The sequence below is a fragment of the Tenrec ecaudatus genome, chromosome 17 (assembly GCF_050624435.1).
Source record: "Tenrec ecaudatus isolate mTenEca1 chromosome 17, mTenEca1.hap1, whole genome shotgun sequence".
NCBI lineage: Eukaryota > Metazoa > Chordata > Mammalia > Afrosoricida > Tenrecidae > Tenrec > Tenrec ecaudatus.
This window is the reverse complement of record NC_134546.1, coordinates 2,886,691-2,911,583: the sequence shown is the minus strand read 5'-3', so window position 1 is coordinate 2,911,583 and position 24,893 is coordinate 2,886,691. Positions and strand designations below refer to the sequence as shown.

The following is a 24,893-nucleotide window of genomic DNA, read 5'->3' as shown; positions in this document are numbered from 1 at the left end:
CTGCAGGAATATATATGGGGTTGGAAGAATATTTGTGTATCTGTATGTACCTCGGGTACAAATTATCTGTGAATATAGTGGAGCACACAGGGAGAAAATTATGAGGATTTCTTAGATATAACCAAATACCTAGAAAGAATGAATTAACAATATCTCAAATTAAATGCCATTGAATAAAATATTGATGCTATCAATAGAATTGCCTTATATCCCAAGAGGATGATTGACAGTGCTCTATACTATAAAATTATAACAAGACTGGTAACATAAACCAGAGTCACACATAATCAGTGAACAAGTGAATGAATTCTGGGCTCCCATTTAATTCTAGTCCCAATCCAAGAATAATTCATTCTTATGACATAGCCCTGCTCGATGCTCACCTCATGAAGACGTCACTGAAGGTATGAGTGCTGCAGAAAACTGTGGTGAAGGAAACAGATGGTGTCTGGCTACTAATAACATTGTCGGAGGCCTGAAAGGCTTTTAGCCAAACAGATGGCCATCTGAGTGAGGCATCAACTAAGTGGCCATGGAAGAAGCACATCAACCTGTGTGATCCAAAGACGACAGAGAGCAAAATCCAAATGCAAGTGAAGGAAGAGTAGAAGAGCTTAAACTGCCATCGTCACTTTGTAGAAGGCTCTGGAGGACAGTGAGAACCCAAAATCCATCAGCAGAGTACAGATTTGGATTAAGGCTCTGGCAGATTCCCAATGACCACAGTTGAGAGATGCAGAAAACCTTACTATCAGACTGATTATTGTAAAATTGATCATGATGGATGGAATTATGCTGTAATATGATACTAGACAGTTGAACTCCCTCTTGACTCATTCTAGATTTGTTCTGTTTAAATGTTTCTTGCTTATTTCTTTTATTTTAATATTGCTGTTGGTCTTTTGTTTCTTTTTAAATGTATACACTACTTTTTATCTTTGTTTTGTTTGGTTTGGCTTTTGGTATGTTACCCAGTTTATGAAGCACACAAGAGGTGGATATATAGGGCGAATTATTGGTGTAATAGCTTATCAGGCATATAGGGGTATGTTGAGAGGAATTGGGGAGCAAATAATGAATATATGAGGAGGGAGGATATAGTAGAACTGATTGTGGTGATGTATATGCTTTCAAAGTATGACTTAACTATGGAAGTGTATGCTATGCGTATTTTATCTCAATAAAACTACTGGGGGTGAGGAGAAAGAATGAATGAATCACTAGGTATGGGGCTCAGAACCATAGTCTCAGGGGCCACCAGAGTCATTTGACAGGATACAGCCCAGAAAGATAATGTTCTGCATCCTACTTCAATGAGTAATGACCAGACAGCCCTTGAAGGGACAACTATGGATCTCTTCCTGTTCAGAGGAAAGAAAAGTCAAGAAAACTGAAGGCACATAGAAATTAGTTCATTGGACTAATTGACTATGGAAATATCAATCTTCACAACCCTAGAAAAGGCTAGAACAATTAGATGGTACCTGCTACCAGTTACCAAGTGCTCTGAAAGGGAATGCATTAACGATCCCAGGTAGAGTGGGAGAGAAATGTGAAACAAAACCCCAAATCATTTTTTAACCAGGCTTATTGGTCAGCTAGAGACTGGAGAACACCTGAGACTACACCCCTCCTCACGTTTCGGGTCATGAAATAAACTCACCCTATGGTTCAAAGTTTAGCCCGACAACGGACAGGCCTGAATGAGGAGACACACGAGAGGGGCATGTGCACTTCAGCAGGGCAGTTTTCACCCAAAACAAAGCTCATAAAAGTTCGGGAGAAGGAATCGAATCAGGGGAAAAGAGGGAGAAAATTTGAGAAGTCGTGTTACATTGTTAGGTTTGCAGTCCATTTTATCTTATTTTTTAATGTGTATCATTAAATGGAAAGCTAAGATACTCTGTAAGTCACCCAATTTCCAATTACATTTTTTAATGCAATTAAAAAAATCAACTCATCAAGTGAGTTACTAAAATCTAGGCTAAGAGTTGCCATGCAAAGGTCAGGATAGGTTCCATATTTTTCGCTGATGCTATAATTCCACTGCATGAGTTCTTTGGGGTCTTCCTTGTTCATCACCCAGATTTCACTTACATTAAGGCAATTGAAAATGTTCTGGGTCCTCAAACAGTGTCTTCGCTCTTTAACACTTTCCAGTGGTCTCGTGCAGCAGATTTTCCAAATGTGATATACTACTTGATATCTTGACTGCCAAGTAAAATTAATCTTTGACAGATCCAGTCCGTTCTCCATTTATCAGGATTTTGTCTATTGATCTGGTCACAAAGATTTTTGTTTCCACTGGGTTGCAATCCATCCTGAAGGCTTCAGTTTTCGATCTTCACCAGTATGAACTTCAAATCCCTTGTATTTCAACGAGGAAGATTATGCCATCTGCACATTGAAGATATTATTAGAAATCAGTAAAAGCCTTCCTCCCATTCTGATGCTGACTGATTTTTCATACAGTCCAGCTTCTTAGATTATTTGCTTAACACACATGTTGGATCAGTAGGTTGACAATATACAATCGTGGCACACACCCTTCCTGATTTTAAAACAGACACTATTCCCTTGTTCTGTTCAAATGGCTGCATGAGCAAACAAACTGTTCTGGAATTCCTGTTCTTCTCAACGTTATCTATGATATGATCTACATATATTGTAGTTCACTATGATCCATACAGTTAAGTGTCAGTGAACAGTTAATAAAACACAAGTCAACCACTTTCTGGTATTTTCTGCTTTCAGACAGGATCCATCTGACAACAGCAATAATATTATTTTACATCTTCCGAATTTGTATTGAATTTCTGATAGCTTCCTTTAATGTACTACTGCAACTATATATATATATATATATATATATATATATATATATATATATATATATATATAAATTTTCAGCAAAAACTTACTTGCATGTGACATGAATGACATTGTTTAATATGTTTCACACGTTATTGGATCACCTTTCCCTAGCATGGGCACAAACATCCGGTCACTCAGACCAGGGCTGTCTTCCAAATGTCTTGGCATAGATGCGTGAGTGCCTTCAGCTCAGCATCAGCTAAGAATCTGTTTTATTGGCTGCATCCCTCAATAAACACACGTCCATGGTTACTCCAAAGCCCTCAGTGTCATTGGTAACTCCTTCAGTACCATCCTCTCTTAATAATATGCTAGGCTTTAAAATGGTTGCATGTTGCCTTTTTTGTTTTTTGGTTCAGTTTCTCTGTTTTCCTTCCATCTTCCTTTGACATTCCCTGCATCGTTCAGTATTTTGCACAGAGAATCCGCCAATGTTTCAACTTGTGGCTTGAGTTGTTTTCCTCAGTTTTTTCACCTTGAGATGCGCTGAGTGTATTCTTCCTTTTGGGCTTTCTCGCTCCAGATCTTTGCACTTTCATTGACAGCTTAGTCCTCTCAAGCTGCCCTTTGAAGGATTCAGTTCAACTCCTTTACTTCATCATTTCCTCCATATATGTAGTAGCTACGTCATTTTAAGTCAAATTGATAAATAAGTGCAGGGGTGGAGTCCGACTTGTCAATCAGGTCACAGCCTGATGAAGACTCCTGGTGGGCGTGGCCTTCTTATGACACTTCTGGGAACTTCCTCTCTTTCTCCCTGGAGGAGGGGCACACTCTCCCTCTCTCTGCTTCAACTTCCTGCTGTTGAGTCACTTAGAGAGCTTCCGGGGCCACACTGCGACCTGCAAGAATCCCGGAGATGCTCCCACCAGCACTGGATCCACAAGACGTTGCACCCACGGGTCTTCGGCCTTCCTGCATTTTCCATCATTGCGTGTGCTGTGTGAGTCTGAAGAGGAATTTATGGACTAGTATGGGACTTAAGGGCTAATACTGGACTTGTGAACTTGCTTTGAACTGGGTTGGAATGCTTTCTTAGTATACAATTACTCTTTGATAGAAAGCTCTTTCTTACACACATATGAGTGTCCCTGGATTTGTTTCTCTAGTCAACATGGTCTAACGCGACGAATTTCGGTTACTTTACAATCAAGAGCAAGTTTCAAAATCTCCTCTGGCTTTCCCTTCCTTCCTGTATTTTAAGGAACTTTTTGATTTCTTCATTGATGATGTTCTTGTTATCTAACAACTCATTTTATTTTCAGTCATTAATGGTCAATATGCCAAATCTGTGCTTCAGCTGTTGTCTAAATTCAGATGAGATAGACTCAAGCTTATACTTTGACTCTCATTGACATATTTAAATTTTTGTCAGCTTCCAGCCAAATTTTCAAATGAGCAATTGATAATCTCTTTCAAAATCAGCACTTGGCCTTGCTCTAGTGGATAAGGTTGAGCTTCTGCATCATCTCTTCCCACTGAAGCACTTCATTCGAGAAAACTTATTTCTACAGCTTCAATTTATGTTGTTGAAAAAAATATATATTCCTATGAAGGAATTGTTGAACTTTTAAAATTCCATCATGAGTTGTACAGCTTCATGACTATCACCAAGTCCATCTGTTCCAACTACTGATCATTACTCTTTGTTTCCAACTTCTACATTACAATCACCAACAACTTTCCATGCATCTTGATCAAGTTAAACTGAATATGTTGGTACAATTTATAAATTTCTTCACAATGTTAGCAGTTAGTGTAAGTCTGAATATTTATATTGACTTGTCTTCCTTGCAACCATATAAATATTATCCTATCATATGCAGCATTGTACTTCAAGATTTATCTTGAAATATTCTTTTGAAGGTCCGTGCCATACCATTCTTTTTTTAATATTTCCTTCTCTGCACAGTAAACTTAATGATGCTCAGATGCACAAAGACCAATACCATCCATTTATGCTCAGTGAGACATAGGATATAGATCTTCATATGTCCCACTCCATTTTTGATCATTTCCAATTTTTGCTGGTATTTTAAATACTGGTGGGTTAGTTTTCAGAATTGCTGCAATATGTGGAAACAATAAACAGAAATTAAATAGGAATTATTTATAGCTCAATTCCAATGAAAGATGTTAACCTAGTAATCACAAAACGTCAACTGAAGAAAAGCCAGATGACTTTGCTGGTGACTTTTATGAAACATTCAAGGTCACTTTAAAGTAATTCTTTCTTAAACCCTTCCAAAAATAAAAGAGAGAACACTTCCAATATTATTGTATAAGGTCAGTCTGATCAGACAAACAGCACAGCGAAGGAAAACTTCAGATTCACATCCTTTATGATTAGAGAAGCAAGAATCCACAACAGAAGATTGGCAAAATGTATTCAGGAGCATATTGAAAAGACTCTTTCCAGAGATGCAAACATTGTTCCATAAGAGAAGATCGATCAATGTATTACAGCATATTATTAAAATATAAACAGCTTCTTTCCAATAAATGCAGAAAATACCTTTGACAAATTATGTCTTTCATAATAAAAGCACGATATACTAGGAATGGGAGGAAACTCAAAACTGCTTAAAAAATAAGGCAGAAAAATATCTAAGAAAATCCCAAAGCAAACCTATTTAATGATGAGATTCGAGTTCCCCTTGAGAGCAGGAGCGAGCAGAGCTGGTCCCCGTCATCCTCCCCACGTGGCATTGCCCTGGGCGTACACTCTGGGCAACGGGGCCAGACGAAAGACATAAAGACCATTCGGAGTGGAAAGTCAGACTACTTCTTTTTGAAGTTGTTTCCGAAATCTTTTTGTTGTTGTTACTGTCGTTGCAGTGGTTGCTGTTGATAATACACACGCAAAGCATACACTGATTCAACAATTTCACCAGGCAAGTCGAGTGATATGGATTACAATCTTTGAATTGTGACCCCATTTTCATCCACCTTTTCTGAGTTATTACTTCCCCATTAACATAAACTCACTGCCCCCTAAAGTTTCTAACCAATTTTTCAAGTTGCTGCTGTCAAATTGATTTATATAGATCTTAGAAACTATAATGCTCAAGACATACAGTCTTACCTGTCAATATAAGCTACTGTTTGGTTTTCATAAAATTTCAGTGGCTATATTTTACTTATGGTTTCAGGATTATCTTGGAGCTGTAGTTTCAGTGTTCTATCTAACTTCCATGGCTCCAGAAAGTGTGGGCTCCCTGATTTTGAAACTCTGTTCTGTATTTTCCCCCTTTTGGTCAAGATCTTTTCATAGAATCTTTGATCAAAATGTTCAGCAATAGTAGCTGGACACCCTATAATCCTTCTGGTCTCATGAAAAAGAAAGAAGTTGTTGTGAGGGAATGATTCACCCATATCGTGTCCTCCTATGCTTTATGTAATTTTATATAAATGTGACCTTAAAAAACTTACATACACAAGAACGAACAAACAAAATGCCTACTAGAGCAAATGGAAATTTTGGCAATGTTGCAAGATAAAGTAGCAATATGCAACATTCAGCTATTTTTCTCTTCCCTAACAATCAATAATCTTAATATGAAATCATAAAAACAATTCCATTTATTGTGGCATCAAGAACAAAAAATTATTTAGGGATAACTTTAAACAATGTCTTCAATGTACAATGAAAACCACAAAACATTAATGACAGAAATTAAATAAACCTTAAAGGACTGCAAAGATTATCCTATTTACGAATCAGAAGACTGCATATTAAAATGGCAAGCTCTCCACATTGCTCTACGTATGCAGCGCGACCCCATCAAATTTTATACAACTTTGTGTGCATACATGGAAAACTAATGCTAAAATTAATATGCATTACAAGGGATGACAAATAAACAAAACACTTTTGAAGGAAAACTAAGTCGCTCTGCTCACACTGTACAATAGCAACATGCCTGGAGCACGACAGATGGCAAGACAGTGCTGTAAGTACAAACACAGCCATCTCTAGTTAACTTAGACTAGTTCCTAACTAGATTGAGGGTCCAGAATAAACCTATCTCTGGTCCATAGGTATTTTTACATAGGTGGCAAGAATGAATAACTAGGAAAAGAGTAGTAATTTCAACAACTTCCAGTGGAGCAACAGGCCATGCAGACAGATGCACAAGCATGGATTTGAGTCCTGATAGCTCGGCATGTCTGGAAAAGCAACTCAAGATGGATGAAATAGATGCACATAGAAGCTAAAACCATAAGCTTCTAGGAAGTAACTTAGGTAGCTTAAGAGTAGGTAAGCATTTTCATTTGTTTGTTTGTTGCTATTGTTGTTTTTAAATATGATACCAAAAGCTCAAACAAGAAAAGGGGAAAAATAGAGTTAATCAAAATGTAATGCTTTTATGTTTCGAAGATACTAATAACTATTTTCTATTTAACCCCCAAGGCATTTTTAAAATGTTCTCTTAGCTACAGAAGCCTGTAGCTGTTAAATTCAGTATGCAGTCGGTCATGTATTGTTGGGAGACAGTTTTGTGAGAAGCTCATCTTGACTTTACAGAAACTAGTCTAAAACGTTTCTCTTCACCATGATTTTAAAAATAGCATAAATGGTAGCTGGCTTTAATATTTCTATTGGGAAATTTTATTGAATCGGGAGGTTTTGCTTTTTAATCTTGAAAAGGACTTTATATAATAGAAATTCGACTAAAACAATAAAATATTTACTCATCCTAAGGTTTCTTCTGAAAAAGTTATAACATGGTTAACCCAATTCATCAAAATTTTCCTTAAAGTGATTCACACTTTTACTATCCTTAGAGTAGAAACATGTGTTTTTCCTTTACCCACTTTATTAAGAGTCATCATTTGTATGAATTGAAATGTCACACTAAAAATAATGGCCAAGAATCTCCTTTCAATTTTTACAAATTTCATTTACCAAGGTCATTACGATACATATTTTATGACCACTGGGCATCTTCTTGCATTTTCAGAAGCTTCCCAAGAATTATAGCACTTGCTCATCCTCCCAAAAATGAGGGGCCTATCCCCCTTTCTCTCATCTAGTGTAGTCTATTCAGATGCAATAGTGATCTAATGTCAGACACGTCATACACCCAAGCAGGTCCTGAAGCAGATGTTATTGTGCATATAATTCACCCTTGTACATACTTTGTGGCTTGTTCTTCTGTCAGACTTCTTGCTTAGTGCTTGATTCCCTAACATACCAGGCGACTGACTGCTAGACAACCAAGGAAGACAACCGCTAGACATCAAAACAATTCCCCTATCCATCTCAACAGATGACACCGCATTCAGCTACAATGGGGCTTAAAGACTCAGAATTCGTTTATGTGACCCAATAAGTCAGTGTTATTAAGAGGTGCATTTTGAATGAACGCTCCTGAAGAGGGAGCATATTAAAACTATTCACATTGAGACACTTTATGATCAACACTTCATAACTCTATGAAACACACTAACAAAAAATACTGGAGAGCACATAAAATAAAATGTAGCAAATTGTAAAATAGCATTGTCTTCATTACTGACACTGAAGCTAATGCAGATACTGGCTTGGCTCGCTTAGAGAACCTTTAATCTGGAATCTATTTGTTGATAAAGTGATTGTTGCATCCACTAATACTTGATACAGCACAGAAAAAGAAACATTTTATGATATTGTGTCTACTTTAGAGACCACAAATCACTAATATGTTTTCATTAAATTGTGTTATTTTCCCCAACTGCTCCTACATTTATCAAATAAGCTACTACCTTTGATTTTATTTTGCTCTTCATTTAATGGAGGATTGCCTTCTGTGCAGTTAATCAACTGTTCTACGATTTTTTTTATTTTAGTTTATTTTTTGACACACCAGATTTCCTTGTAGACGTCTAAATTGATAGACAGATAAAAGAGAATGCAATAAAAATGTCTTTGGTAGTATTCTTTTTATTGAGTTACTAATAAAAATCCTGTATAAAGATTGTTAGTATCTGTTAATGTGTGGCAGAATCCTTTAACATGTCAAATGAGCAGACATAGAATATATTAAATGATGTAATTAGGAGGGAAGATGACAAGCCCAGTTATTCAATTTGCCTTCCCCTGAATTTAGAATGTTCTCCCAAAACTGTAAGAAATACTCCAGTTCCTCACTTATTGGCATGTTTAGATTTCAGAGAGCAGGCCATTACTCTGTACAATTATTGTTTGTGACGGAGGACTTGGAGGGAGCATGAAGCCCAAATTCTCAGTCCTGTGTGTGCTCTGGGCCTCCAGGCTCTGCCATCAGGACTGCCGGCACACAGGTGGACTTTGCCCAGCTGCTGGACGAGATAGCTGGAGCTCTGGCCCCAGCATTGCCCCTCCCCTGCTGCCAGCCTCCTGGCCAGGTATGACCTCTCAGAAACAAGGGGCTGCTGTTCCTACACAGCTTGATTTCAAGCTTGCAGACTGGACTCTCAGGGCTGCTTGGAGAAGGAATGCAGTATCCCCAGTGCACAGGAAGAGGGGCATCTGGCTTTCCTTACAGGCCCTAGGCCCCAAATTACTTTCAGTGCCCTTCCTGCTTCAGGACCTGATCCCTCCAGGGAGCCTGAGGAGAAGGGAGCAGCAGCCACCTTCCGTGACCTGTCTCCTCATCTCACTGGCTCCTTTGAGGAGCGATCCCTCCAAGTCAGATTCCGGTGCTTCTTCCCAGAAAAGGTTGTGAGCACGGGGCCAGCCTTCTGCAGAGCTGGCTGACTTCCTAGGAATCTCTTTCAAGAGACATAGGTAGCTTGCCCAGCAAGGGCTGGGCATGAGGAGGAAACAAGGATTAACGGCTGAAACAGTCAGAAAATGCATTGAGATTTCTTATTGTTGAAAAGGTCTAAGTACAGATAGTGGTGTGCCGAGGAGTGGGTGTGCTTGTGATTAAGTGCAGTGGTTTGAGACCGACCTTTCAAGTTGCCCAAATGTTATTGTGGGGAAGCAAAATCTCCTGAGCTTTTCCAGAAGGGATCAAGTCAACATGCCTCGCTGTGAAGAGCTGGTTTTTAACCCAACAAAGAATTAACTGTATCTGAAGCACTTGATCAAGCACCAAGCAAGAGAACAATTCTATATCAAAAGGAAAATAGAAAATACTTTCTACTTGAACAAAGATTAAGGGATCAAGGTAATAATTGTTGGTTATGAATAATGATCACAATTACTTGCACTTTTATACTAAAGTAAATTTTAACAGTTTTTGACTTAAACTTTTTATATAACCTTAATGGTCTCTGTGATATATAGGTATGATTATTTCTGTTATATGAAATAAAAAACTAAAATTCGGAGAGGCAAAGACCACCGGACTGCTGATGACTCGGTTTATACAGATATACAATACTTATATATAAAGTTACTATATAATAAATTCACATAATTACATGTGGTGTTCTCAGTTCACATATATATCCATATACACATGTGAGTTCACATATCTATATGAACTGAGGAAACCAGACTCTAAAGTGTGATGTTTCAAAGAGCCAGTCTTGGCGCACCAGACTTGCTGTAACGGGCTCCTCCGCTTTCTCTCAAGATGAAGTTTACGGTTGCTGAAGACACCATGCTGGATAAACTGTACAGCTGCAGTGCAACAAAGTTCCTTTGTTTGTTTGATAAAATCAAACTGTCCCTGTCCTTGGACATGAAGTGTGCAAACCTTGATTGCTGACTTTTACAAAGCATTTATTCTCTGTCCTTACCCAGAAGCTTGTGAAGCAGAGATGGTGCTGAACTTCGCACTTCCTCTTAAGCAGGAAGCTTGATAAACTCTTGTTTCTTCGCACAGTGTGGCTAAACTGGCTTCGTGTTCCATTGGGCAGAACGCCACCTTCAGGTAACGCTAGGATCAAGGTCAATGGACAAGAAGGATCTGCAGGTTAGAAAGTCTTATTGTTGAGCTTCTCCCTTTTTATTCAAAAACTCAGAAGCAATGGGCTATTTTAAGTGATTTTAAAATAATATTGACTCTCAAACATTAAACCAGATATATTAGAGATCTTAGTGTCAATCAGGATATCATTGTCACATAAAAATGCACTTCAACGTTTTGTAAAATCAACAAAATTTTAAAGGAAAATAAAATGAGAGACTGAAAATAAACTCCAATGGTTAAGTAATTTCATAAAATTTCACTATGTTCTTTTTTGCTTGGGAATATTTGCCACAGTATTGTAAACAAAAAACACTTGATGAGGCCAAGGCTTAATACTTTTTTCCTTTAATCCCATATATATAGTCATTTTAAAATAAAGACATTTGAATGTAATTTCTCCTTGCTAGCTCATCTTGGATTAAGTGTTTGCACTAAGCATAGGTGTTTATGGAATTAGTAGGTCTGGATTTGGGCACCATCTATATTTTTTCATTGCTGATCTTTGGGGAAAGCTGCAGTTAAAACTGTTCTTACTGCTACTGTTCTTTCAGCAACTCGGGCCTGGAAAGAACTGCGGCACAAAGCTCTCCTCTTTTCCTTCGCTTCCCATAACCAAATCCAAGGTAAATGATGAGTGAAGTCCTGATGCTCTCCATTGAAATCAGGAGGAAAAGATGCTCGACTGTTTCCTAAGAAGCATGTTCTCACAATCAAAGAAATCTGACATCATTTTTCTGCAATCAGGTGGCTGCATCCTAAATTTTCTAAGATCCTATTTATTCAGACTTAATGAAGCTACTTGTGAATTTTGTGAACATCCAAGGTACCAAGGCGAGGAATTGTGTACTAGAGGAAAAACTGAAGATTTAGTGTAAGAATGATTCTAAAAGAACTCTGCTTTACAAATTTCAGCCAGCGATTCAGTAATACAGTGATTAGCAAAGATTAGGTAGGTATTGAGAATATTTTAGCCCAATTAATTTTGATAAAAGTCAGTAAAAGTACCTTATTTTGAGCTCGGTAAGTAGACAAACTGATCGATTTACATTTACATGGAGTGTCAGTTTGTGGATGAATTTCAAAATAGCAAAAACAATCTTGTTAACGCATTGAAAATGGGGATAGAAAAATACACTGAGTGCATTTTTACAGAATTCTGGACTTGTTTATCAAGGTGACGCATTTAAAGGGATTAGGAAGATGATAAATTCTGCAGTTCAAAACCACCAGCCCTTCCTAGGGAAAAATGGGACTCTCTGTCCCTATTCAACATTTACAGCCTCGGAAAGTCATGGGGACAGTTCTGCCCTGTCCGGCTGCCGTGGCCTCCATGGCAGTGAGTGTGGAGTTTGGGGAGAGCATTGAAATAAACCCAATGGCTTTTGAGGGCGGTGGGTTGTCAAAAACAAACAAACAAACAAACCCCAATGGCTTTTTTTGGTGAATCTTTTGATGAGTCATATGTAAATTATGCTGCTCAGAATTTTTCTTAGGTTAATTTCTAGAACTATGTTTGAGTTCACATGCTTTTTAATTATTCACATTTGAGACATAGGCAGGCCATAAGTAGTGGAAATAAAAAATGCAACCTCCATTGTCACACTCTCTGGGAAGAAATTCTCTTTATTACTTAAAGATTGTGTGATTTCAAATGCGTTGATAAAAGTCCTTAGGTGTTAGTTTCCATTGGTGCTTACATAGGGGTAATAATTACATCTAGTACATAGGAGTTCATGTGATCATTCAAATTAATCATCTATAAAAATCTGTCGGTACTATGCTATGCATATCAATTCCTAAGCACAGTGGTGGGCAAATTGTTGGGTATTTAATATTTTTATTGTTGGTCCCAAGAGCATTAATAATATTGCTATTGATTTGTCAAGTAGCTATAAGTATGTTAGACGCAGAGGGTCTTTGTCATTCATATTCCACTGAAGTATAATGCATAATGTAAGTATTTGAAAAGGAATCTGTGATCTATTAAATCCAAAGACAATCAATTGTAACTCTTCAAAAGGAAGAATTACAGGCCTCACCCACAAAACATAATGGCAAAAATGACACTTGCCTAGATGAGACAATTTGGGTAGGACCAGAACTAATTTTTCTGGATTCAATTCTGGATTTTGAAATGACCAAGTCAAAAGGCCAAATGTATTATGTAAGCAACAGGTCATTACTGAGGCTTTTAATTCATCTTATTTTGCTCAAAATTCTTGCTTAAAAATTTAAACACTGAAAATTACTGTTTTCAGTACATCTGCAAATAAATATACAGTTAATGAAATCTCTATACTTTCAAATATAGAATTATATTTTATACAGTGAAGCTAGAGCCAAAGATTGATAGCCAGCTCAAATTTCTACCATTACTTTGAAGTAAAATAAATCATAAAATTCAGAAATAGTTATACTTATCTACAACTGCAGGTGATGCGGCATACAGTGCTACCCAAATCCAAGTATTTATTGAACAGTATAATACTTTGAACATGAGGAAACTTTATAACATTTGATGTTTTCTATCCCTCAATAACAAATAACATTTCAAAGAATCTTTAGCTTTTGCCAAATTATAATGCATTATGGAATTGTAAATCTGGAAAGCTCCAGGGGATGTTGCTAAACTCAATGGAGTTAATTTTCTTTCATTTTACTTACTCAATAAGTCAATCTTGCATTGATCCCGTGATGTTAACCTGATGTGTGGGTAGAAGGTGGAGAAGTTTCCATGCCCAATTTCACAAAACTCAGTCAAGGTAAGTCTCAGAAACCCTGTACTGTAATTCCACTCTGTCCTACACAGGTTACTGTGAGTCAGAATAGACCTGAGGGCACTGGGCTCATATGCCTAAAAATTGAGAAAGTTCACTTTTGCTTTCTTTTAACATTGTGGTAGAAAATTATCTAGAGGGGGAGAAAACAATCCAGTTAAAAATTATTGTACTAATTGAGGCAGGTATGAAGAGCTGGGAAATGGGAATGGAGAGGATGAGAAAACTGTGGCAGATGTTTCGGAGACATGTAGTGGTTATGGCTGGAGGACAGCGGCTGTGAGAAACTGGACAACCCCATTCCCCAACTTGAGTAACCTGGGAGCTGCTGATAAGATTTACCTGTAATGAGTACAAAATAAAATTGGTTGACAGGGGAAAGCCTGAGTGCAGTGGACCAAACACAGCAATAAACAGCAGCAAAAAAGACATTAGTTTTACTGATACTAACAACTAACATTTATTGAAAGCTTGCCACGTGCCAATAACTGTGTATGTTATTTACATACAGCACCTCATTCAATGTTGGATGAACTACAGTAAGGTGTCAAGTAGAGAGTGGTTGGCTCTCCCGGAGCGGCCTCAATACCTAAGGCGACTTTTGACTTATGAACAAACACTGACTGATGAAGAAACAGCAGTCACAGTGGGGCTTTGATAGATCAGAGTTGGGCAAAGTATCCCACTCTGAATAGTGGAGAGCAAAATAACTCAATGGGATGATTCCGTGAAAAGCTTAAAACGAATCAAGCTTCATGATGGTGAAATCAAAGGAACTAAAGTCAACGAGGAGACCAACAAATAATTCCTCTGTTGATTTTTAGCCAGGGGATGTGAAAGTGGGAATTTCACATTTAATACAAACAAAACTCAAGCTGCCAATTGTCCTCACCAATCTTATAATCTCTTTAGTTTTCCAATTTTAGAAAATGGTGATTGAATTTTGCCAGTTTTTTTAGGCCCAAACTTTTCTGTATCAAACTTTTAAATCTTATTTCAATCCATTTATAGACCATGTTATTCTGTGTGGTATAGAGTTCAATGTTCTGATAAATACCCGTGTATCTGTCACCATGACTAAGACGCAGAAAAATCATTTCTTGCTGTCGCTTTACAGTCAACCAATCCAGCACCACGGGCACCGGCCACCACCTCTGTGGTTTTGCTCCCTCTATGTGAGCGGAGTCTCACAGATGTATCATCTTGGCTTGGCATTCTTTTACTTAGTAAAATCTTTCTGGGGTTTCCCTCTGTCGTTGTCCTCTTCTATTGTCCCCTCTTACAAGTGAGCTGCACCCCACTTGCTGAAAAAGATGAAGGATTGCAGGCTTCAGTGTGGATGACAACTCAGTGTAAAGAAAACCAAAGTGCTCACACCTGAACGTGGAGGTAACATCATGATGAGCGGAGAAAGGCTGCAGGTGATGTGGATTTCCTCGTGCTTGGATCCAAAATCAAGCTCATGGATGCACCCATCAAGACATCAAATGACACAATGCACTGGGTAAATTTGATGCACAAGACCACTTTAAAGTGTTGCAACCCAAGGAGTTCCTTTGAGGACTAAAGTGTACCTGCCCCAAGCCATGGCATTTTACATATGCATGGGAAAGCAGGGCAACGAAGACTGAATCAGAATCAATGGATTTGAATGATGGAGCTGACAAAGAAGAACGAAAGTAGAGTGGACTGCCAAAAGAGCAAACAAATACGTCCTGAAAGACGCACAGCCGGTGTGCTTTGGCAGCAAGGATGGTGACCCTTCATCTCACGTACTTTGGACGTGTTCTCAGGAGAGACCAAGTCAATAGAGGAGGAACTGATGACTTGACAAGCTTGATTTTTCTAATTCATAAACATGGAGCATCTCTTAATTAATTTAGGTCTTTTTAATGTTTTCTTTCATCAATATTTTTAGTTTTCAGCATACAGATCCTGAATATTTTATTGAACATATACCAAAATATTTTGTTCCAATAGAATTGAAATTGACATTAATTTTATTTGGATTTTATTCTATAAATATATTTATATGAACCTTGCCTTTGGTGATATTGGCTAAACATTATTATTAATATCCTTTGGAGCTATTTTATAGATTCTTTAGAATTCCAATGTATATGATCATGCCAATAAAGTAAACATGAATGTATTTTATTTCAAATTTTCATGCCTTTTATCTTTATTTCATGCATTGTTACCCGACAACTTCCAGCGCATGATAAAAGTATGTGTGCGGATCAAGTACATGCTTATCTTAGTTCCAATCTTAGTCTCAATGACCAGACGTCCCGCTTTTGGCGGGACAGTCCCGCTTTTTAACAATTTTTCCCGTGTCCCACGGCATTTTTAAAAAGTCCTGATTTGTGGAAAGAATGCACGACAAGCTAGGGTAGACGGTTTTCGGCTGCCATGTGGCTATTTCGCCAGGATATGAGTTTTATCAATGGTGTCCCACTCTACCAATGTTAAAATCTGGTCACCAATTGGATTTGTATTCATATTTTATTCATATGAATTTTAGAGCATTAGTAAGATTGTTATATATATTACATTTCTTCATGGCACATACAGAAATATATATACATAAGACATTGCATATACATATACGTAGATATGCATATCTACGTATATGTATAGCAAATCCCCTATATCCACATTTATTCATTGGTTTCTGTTATAAAAGTTGTACTAAAGTCTTCAGCTATAATTATACATTTTCTTGTGATTTCTTGTGAACAGCAGATATTTGAACTTTTGTGTTACGTACACTTTGACAAGTATATCTTTTAACTGGTGGAATTTGCACATATATGTGATTATTGATGATAGTGGACTGAAATCTATAATTATCTAGCTGTATGTATTTGTTACACTTGTTCTTTATTATTTCTTTCTTCTGTTTCTTTTGCAATAATTAAGAACTTTATAATTTAAGTTATTTTCATTTAAATAATTAGATGATCATTTATGCAATTTTATTATTTTATAGTGAGTTTTCTAGATTTATTTTTAGTAATTTCTTTAGATTTTTTCAGGATGGGTTCGTACCACCTATCTTGCAGTTAATAGTAGAGCTCCTAAATGTTTGTGCCACCAAGGGATTCTTGAGTTTAGCCGCTGCTTGACTAGGGATAAGCAAAAGTTTAAACGATGTCTTATATGCTTTCCATGAAATATATGGTAAAGGTGTGATAACTGGTGGCTTATTATCCTACTAGACATTTTCTGAAAATGAAGCATGCTTTAATTTTGTATGGCTCATCTTGAATCCTTATATAGAATTGAGGAGATCTTCAAGGCTTAACCACAGTTTATAAATACCAAATTTACGTGCCTTCTGTTTGCAGAGACTTACCTTACTGCACTTATAAGTATCTGCTTTGCGGTACTTAGCAGCTTTGTATAAATAGAAAATGCCAAGTTAACTACTAATAGGACAGAGAAAGGCAAATTGGTTGGATTAAATTACTCTTTTCTGAATTCTTCACCTTTCATGAAGAATTGGAATTGGTCAGGACTGGAAAACAGCATATCAGAATATCTCAGAATCAATCATTCTCCTTTCAAATCGTTTTGGTGCTGTCTTATTGGTGCAGCTGCAGAACGTCTGGTTTTCTGTGCCCTCGCTGAGAGCCTTTTGGCAGGTGGACGTGGAGATAACAGCACTTTCACTCCTATGTGCCACATCAATACGATTCTCGGAAAATGGAATGATCCATCTGTTAGCTCTGCCTGACTCTGCCACAGATATGCAGACTCCGCCTGCACAGTAAAGCCATATGTGATTTAGTGAGAAACATATTAATAAATCTGTCTTATATTTGATGTCTCTTCAAGAAGGTATCAAGGAATCTGATACCATCCATCTTCTGCTGATTATATACTTATAAAGTGAATGTACTGCTTTTAAAGTTAAACAATGACGCTGCAAAGTAACCTGTGTAAATCACATCACTCTTTACGATACCCTCTAACCAGAAAATCAATAACACAGATCTCCTAACAGTTAAAAATGGACAGATGCATATTTACCAGTCCTAACGCAAGCCTGGCATACTAAACCAAAGCAAAGCTTCCAGGCTCAGCCTAAGAAGGAATCAAATAATCAATAGCAAATAAGGGGTATCGGTAACTAAAAGGAGCATAGAATGTTCTGAGAACAGAATTAGGTGTCTGAACATTTTGCCATAAATGAAGATGAAACCTACGTCACATGATGGCTATGTAAATAAAACTATAGACAATAATTTATTGATTACCTTTTCCCCCTTGTAAGGAAGAAATGATTCAGAAATCACCAAAAGTTTTCTGAAAAGACATTATGCACTAGGGACTGAAATCAACATCTCCCACAACTTATATAACTCTTGGGGCGCTCATTGAAACTTTTAATTATGTGAGTTACATTATTAACATATTATAAGTAAGAACACTAAATTAGGAGAAGTTCACTAACACGTTCTGCACAAGCTACACAACTAATAAATAACAAAGCAAGGATTCGTGATCCAAAAATCAAATAGCCTAATTCAACATAATCTAAGGAATTGATCAAATATAGTTTTCAAATTAATTATTATAATTATAAGAGGACATTAAAAACTGTGGAAGAGTTCTATTATCTTTTAATTCAACTTTCCATAAAAATTTTAAAGCCCTCTCTTATGGTCACGTCATAGTGTCTGGGGTCTTAAAAGTTTGTCACCAAAGAAGCAGCCAGCTAAGTGAGACGTCAACTAAGTGCACATGGAAGAAGCACACCATCATCAGTCACCAAAGGATTGTGTAGCATGGAGTCTGAAATTGAAGGAGCGGTTAGTATCAGAGCCTGAAGGGTGAGAATCTGGCTTGCAGAAGGCTATGGATGACAGAGCGAGTCCAAGACCCATTTTCTGGAACTACGCAGGAACTAAGTCTCCAGTGAACTTCTTCTTTGCACAAGTGAGGGGTAGGAGGAAAGTAATTACTTAACAGAGTGTGTGATTGAAGATCAAAGGCGTAAACTTGACTTAAAGAATTAGAATTTTGTCAGCAGATCCCCTATGACGCACGCTGGACCTGATCTGGTTTCCAAAATCTTCAGTATTTGTTTGTTTATTTGTTTGTTTGTACATTTAGGGTGAATCCCAGAAGTGTTAGTGTTAGGTGATTGGGGGGTCACCCTCTTGAAGTTGTGATATGTTTTCTCTTTTGTCAGTATATGAAACCCAGGATTGATGAGCCTAAAAAGATGGCAAGTAGAATAATAAACGTCTCAGAAGGAGGAGGGGACAGTGGTGGCAGTGGGGTGAGGGGGAAGACGGTGTGGAGGACTCTGCGTAGAAAAGGAATGTTTGGAAACTGATTGTGGTAGCAAATATACAAATCTGCTGGATGTGATTGAACTACGGAATGAAACAATGTACATATTAATTCCCAATCATTAATAAAGTTATATATATATACGCACACCCCTTGGACTTGATCACATTCGTTCATACCTTCTCCTCTGTTATGTAAAACTAGCCAGATTCCTTATAGCCTGGAATGTTAGAATGTCTCAAAGCACATGTAACCACAGGGAACACTTCTGGGATCAGTAAGTCACAATTTCGCTACCAGCCACAACTTCCCCAAGAACCAAGTTAGAACAACGACAGCTGAAGCAACACCCTTGCAAATGTATTTCAATCTGAAGGAACCATTGGGAGATTATAAAACAATTATCTGGGTGATGATGGCAACTCATCAGGCTAACCAGAAGCCTCAGGTTAACAAGAATTCAAAAATAAATTTTACCCTTACAAAATGACTTCGACATTATCATCATCTTGGTCTTTTTTAAGTGTTTCAGTGAAGACCCACTTGAGTTTTATTTTTTCAAGAAAGCCCAGGTTTCTAGTGTTCAGCGGGTGCTCTCAAAAGATAAGAGCCATTGGCATTTTTGAATCGAGACTGCCAGCTAGACTCTTCAATGAGGCAGGGAATCTTTTCTGAGGTCTAGGTCACCCTTAAAAAAGTATAGGAAATATAAAGATAATATAAAATATATATAAAAAATGAACTTGCAACAAGAAAGTAAAATTTCACAGCGAATATATTTGTAGAAGCCCTAAATCAGATAAAAGCTCTATAAGGCGTTATTATAGAAACAAATGTGCCATTTCACCAATTTTGCTGTAAATTTGACAAGCAATTGATGGGATTTTCAGTCATTCTTCTTGTGATGGTTCGGTGCTGTCAAGGAAGGTCAGATCCATAGTTACCATCCGCCCTCACACTTGTTATGTTTGAGACCATTGATGCAGCCACTGTGTCCGTCCATCTCATCCCAGGCCTCCTCTTTTCCGCTGCCACTGCACTTTAGCAAGCATGACATCCTTCACCGGGGACTGGTCTCTCCTGACAACATGTCCAAACTGTGTAATGTGGAATCTCACCATTCTTGCCACTAAGGAGCATTTTGACGGTACTTCTTCCAAGACAGATCTGCTGGTTCTTTGGGAAATCCAGGGCGTTTTCCATATTCTTTGCCAACACCATGGTTCCAATGAAGTGATTTTTCTTCAGTCGTCCTCATTCACTGTCTAACTTTCACTTGCAAATTAGGGATTGAAAATACCACGACTTGGGCCAGTCCCACTTTATTCTTCAAAGTAACGTCCTTGCTTTGCAACACTTTAAAAGTGTCTTGTGCAGCAAATTTAAATGAAAACAAACAAAAAAAAAAACAACTGCACTCACTTTCATGGAGTTGATTCTGACTTTTAATGATCCTATGGGACAGGGTAGAACTGCCCCTATGGGTTTCTGGGAATGTAACTCTGTAACTCTTTACATGAGCAGAAAGTCTCAAGTTTCTCTATTGAGGCAGTTGGTGGTTTGAACTGCTAATCTTGTGGTGAGCATGCTAATGTGACCCAATACACCAAAAGGGCTCCTATATTTGAATGAATTAAGATAAATAAAACCAGACAGGTCAAGGACCACACTTCATAGTTGTGTAAATACGAATTGCAGTGAAATCAAGTGGTGTAATCTAGAATAACCAACAGAAAAAGTCTAGAAGTGTTCATTTCAAGAAAACTGGAAGGCTGTTTAAAGCAAACAAGACGATTCCCGTAATTCATCTACTTTATGAATATTCAGCTTCCTATTGATTTCAAGAAGAGCATGATTTTCTATAGGTGCAATCAAAGCAGAGAATAGACAGCCTCTCTCATTCTAAGGAAATTAAAAATGAATATGAGTCTGCATCGTAAGGTATGCATATGACAACGGATTTCAGTTACAGGATTACATACTGTTACCATTACTACTTCAGAGTTAAGTAATCTTTTCATACTCCTCTGGGTCCAACAGAATTTCCTGCAGAAATTCTGCAGAATCCGAAGCTTACTTCTACTTATGACAATGAAAGAGACTAATGGATTGCTGACAAATTCATTTGTCTGATTCCCCAAGATCCATTCCTGTATTAAGCCACCGGACAGGAAAGCACATTTACGACATTATCTCAGCCCTCCAAAGAATTACTCTCGCTGAAACACAACTTAATGTAATGCCCTTTGCCTTGATGAGGGTCGATAAAGGAACCATTCGTTTGGGCAGTGTTTTTCTACACCCGAAGATTTGATTCCTAGATGTCATTTGTAAACCCTCAAAGAAATGAATTTCTATTTGAATTCTCGCCCAGTAGAGTGGGGATGGGGACAGCTCTTACATCTTCCTACTTTCAAAAATAATTAAATGAAATTTGGTAAATATGCCTGATTTTAGCCCCATTTTTCTTGACATCTGAAGAATTGAAGTTAACTGTTAGTGCCATTGGTAACTTATTTTGGTTCAATCTAAGAAATATAATCTATATAATTATTGGCCTAAAACTTCTACTCTTAATATGTGGGTCATAATGTGCCTCTTAATACTATGAGTCAGTATATCCTTAAGAAACAAGACAAAGGAGATGGAGCAAAGCAATATTTTAGCACAGCTCTCTACTGATACATTATAAAAATATTTAAAAAGATGAGAAAACATTTACTCATTTCCATAATGACATTTCGATATTGTTCTCTGAAAACTTACTTGAGAGTATTAAGTTATTGAGCTACATTGAGGCAAAGCACAAATTGCACTAGAGACTTAGGAAATTTTAAACAATAAGGACATTTCACTAAATCTACAACAGGCCTGTTACCTTATGTCTTATAACTCAAGCAATACAGTTCCTAACAATAACTTGAATAAAGAATCCTCCCCATTAGCCACAGATTTGAAAATTAGAAAGGTACTGTGTTCACTGAAGATCTGTTCCCCCTGGCTGCCTTCTGCATTTCCAATAATGCTATGTTGTGCTATGTAGTTAAAACTTGTTCAGTTAGAGATCTCCCCTCTTAGAAGAGGTGTTTGAAAGATTCCCAATATTCTCCTTGAACTTCTACTCAAAATAAGAATGACAAAGGGTTCTAACATAGTATGATGACTCTAGAGTGAATCAGATCCATATAAAAGCCACAGACACGTGAATAGATTTGGGCTCACACTTAATTCTAGCTTCAAATTAAGAATTAGCTGGATGCTCACCCACACAGAGAGATTACTGCCAATATGGGTGCTGTAGCAAAGTGTGGTGAAGAATCTAGAAGAGCCAAAGCCTGGCTATTACAGGAAATAGCACCTGGAGGTCTTAACAGCTTGTCTTTCAACAAGCAGCCATCTAAGTGAAGGGTCAACTAAGTCCACATAGAAGAAGCACACCAGCCTGTGTGATCCAGAATTGTAAATAATAAAATTCAAGAGTTCTGACAAGATGGCACTCAGGTAAGCAGCCCACAAGCGGGACTCCATAATGATTAGGACCCGCTGTCAAGGAGGTCAAGTGGGAGATTTGGGTAAGTGAACTGACTCCTGCATTCAACCAGCACCCTTCCCTTATCCAGGAGGCAACCTTCCCAACCCCCCCCCCCCCCATCAAGCCCGGCTCTGGAGCACTGGGGACCCAAAATCTGGACCCAGGGATTCCCAGCTGGGCCGGCCATACTGCTGCAGAGCTCGCTGTGGCCATCACCCACCGATAGGCCCCCTGCATACAGACTGCTGCATCTTGAGCCACGCGGCTGCCCTACTGAGCCCCCCAAAATAGCAGCTGGACCCCACAGGGTGGCTGTCCATTTGCAGCACTGCTACCACAAGTGACTCCTATCTCCCCACATGGTGGAGATTCCCATCACCAATCTTGAGTCCCATCCATTGCCTGCCTGCAGCCCCAACAGGCATGGCTAGACCCTTTCCACATTTCCCCAGTGGTAAGTCTAGACCAGCCACTGGGACTAACCCTCCCAATTGCCCCCATGTGGCTCAGGCACGTGCACACAGCTTCACTTATCTTACAACCACAGCCGTGCCACTGCTGCTGGAAACCATCAGCCCTCCATATGGGGCTCCAGCAGCTGCAAATGGACAACTCCCATAATTACATGACACCTGGCTGCAACTCTTACACCCACAGCCAGATCTCTCCTCATCACTGGACTGCAGCTCTTGAAACTGCAGTCAGAACCCATCCACTGCACGCTGATAGAGTATCCAGCAGGGCTGCCCCAGGCACTGTGGCCCGCCCACAGGTACATCCTGGCACAGAGGCTTCTCTGTGGGACCACTCCCACTCTGACAACTCCCCACCAGGTGGTCTCCAGTCCCACAGCCTCCCCATGGAATCACTGCAGCCCTGAGGCGTCTCTGTCAGGCCTCTCCTGGCACCGAGACTCACCTGCCGAACAGCTTCAAACCAATGACTTTTTTGCTGGACCATTTCCAGCCCCAGGACTCACCTGGGAACCACAGTGGCTTCACCATGAGGCTCCTTTCGACCCTGGGGAGAACGCAAAGAAATGCTGCAGCCCAGGGGAATTCCCTGCGGCCCAGGGGAATTCCCGGCCCTGATTTCTCTGTTGGGCAGCTTCTGGCCTAGGCTCTGGCCCCTGGTCTTCCTTGTCAAGCCTCCTCCCCAGGCCACAGCTCACCCACCAGACAAGCTTGACCCTGTGCCTCCCAAATACCATAGGCCCACCCTGACCAATCTCTAATTTGAGCCTCAGTTAATCCAACCTTCACTGAGAAGGGGATCATTATTCATCTTCCAATTGTTTGGCCTTATTGCTTGGTTATCCTTCTGTTGATCTCCAACTTTGTGGTGTGGTGGTCTGAGAGGGACATCTGAGTGACCTCTGTATGTCTGAATATATCAAACTCCACTTTTTGTACAGCATGTGGTCTACTTTCGAGTATGAGCCATGTGCAGTTGAAAAGAATGAGACGTTTTTTACATTCAGTGGGAAGCTCTATGAATATGTATCAGGTGGAGTCACCTAATTATAGTGTTTACGCCCTATCCTTCATGTTGAGCTTCTTTCTTGGTGATCCATCTTTCTCTGATGGTGGTGTGTTAAAGGTACCTATATGATTGTTGAGCCTGTGCTTTATTTTTTTCATGTGTGGAAGAATTTGTTTGATGAATTTCACAAGTCTCTTGTTAAGCACGTATATATTTATTATACTCACTGGTTCTTGAGCTACTGATATTTAGAACATTATATAGTGCCCATTCTTATCTCTTGTTATAATTTATACCTTAAGATCAATTTTGTCAGATATTAGGATTGCAAACCATTCCCTTTTTAGGTTGCCATTTGCTTGGTATGTTTTCGCCAGTCCTTCATTCTTATTCTGTTTTTGTCTGTGAGCTTAAGTTGTGTTTCTTATAAGCAACAAATTGATGAGTTCTGTTTTCTGAGCCAGTCTGCTAGCCTTTGTCTTTCATTGAAGACAAAGATAATAAAAAAATTGTAAGATGAGGCAAGACTATGAACATGCTTTCCAGCAAATAAGCAAGCACATGAACAGTTGTCAACATCATTAGCCTTTAGGGAAATGCAAATCAAACCACAGTGAAATATCATTACACTCCTACTGAGACGGAAACAGAAAACACACACTGTAGAAGATGCACACATACTGGAACGCTCATGCATATTTGGTAAAATTTCAAAATGAAATACCCACTGTAGACATCAATTTGGCCATTCCTCCAAAAGTGAAACACAAAGTGGCCGAACTCACTTCTCTGTGTGTGCCCCAAAACACTGAAAGCAGGAACACAGAAAGATACTCGTATATCGAGATTCATTGCAGCATTGTTTACCAAAGACTAAGGTCAAAGCAATTTCACTGTCCATGAAAAGCTAAATAGAGAAACAATCTATATGCAGTACGCTCGGAAACAAACCCAAGGACATATAAAGAAGTAACGTTCTGATACATACTTCAACTTAGAAACAGATAACTTTGAGCATTATGTGAGTGAAATAAGTCA

The 24,893-nt window shown here is 38.5% G+C and overlaps 1 long non-coding RNA gene across 4 annotated transcripts in view; it reads right to left on the bottom strand.

Annotated features, from left to right (window-relative positions):
- The window catches only part of LOC142430699 (uncharacterized), a 247,381-nt gene that overhangs the window by 150,061 nt on the left and 72,427 nt on the right, over positions 1-24,893 (bottom strand). For 2 of the 4 annotated variants that reach the window (XR_012780652.1, XR_012780651.1), the window contains exon 3: positions 10,588-10,727. The exons of the other annotated variants lie outside the window; for them this stretch is intronic. This is a non-coding gene — a long non-coding RNA (uncharacterized LOC142430699). The remainder of the gene's footprint in view (positions 1-10,587; positions 10,728-24,893) is intronic. 4 annotated transcript variants of the gene reach the window in all.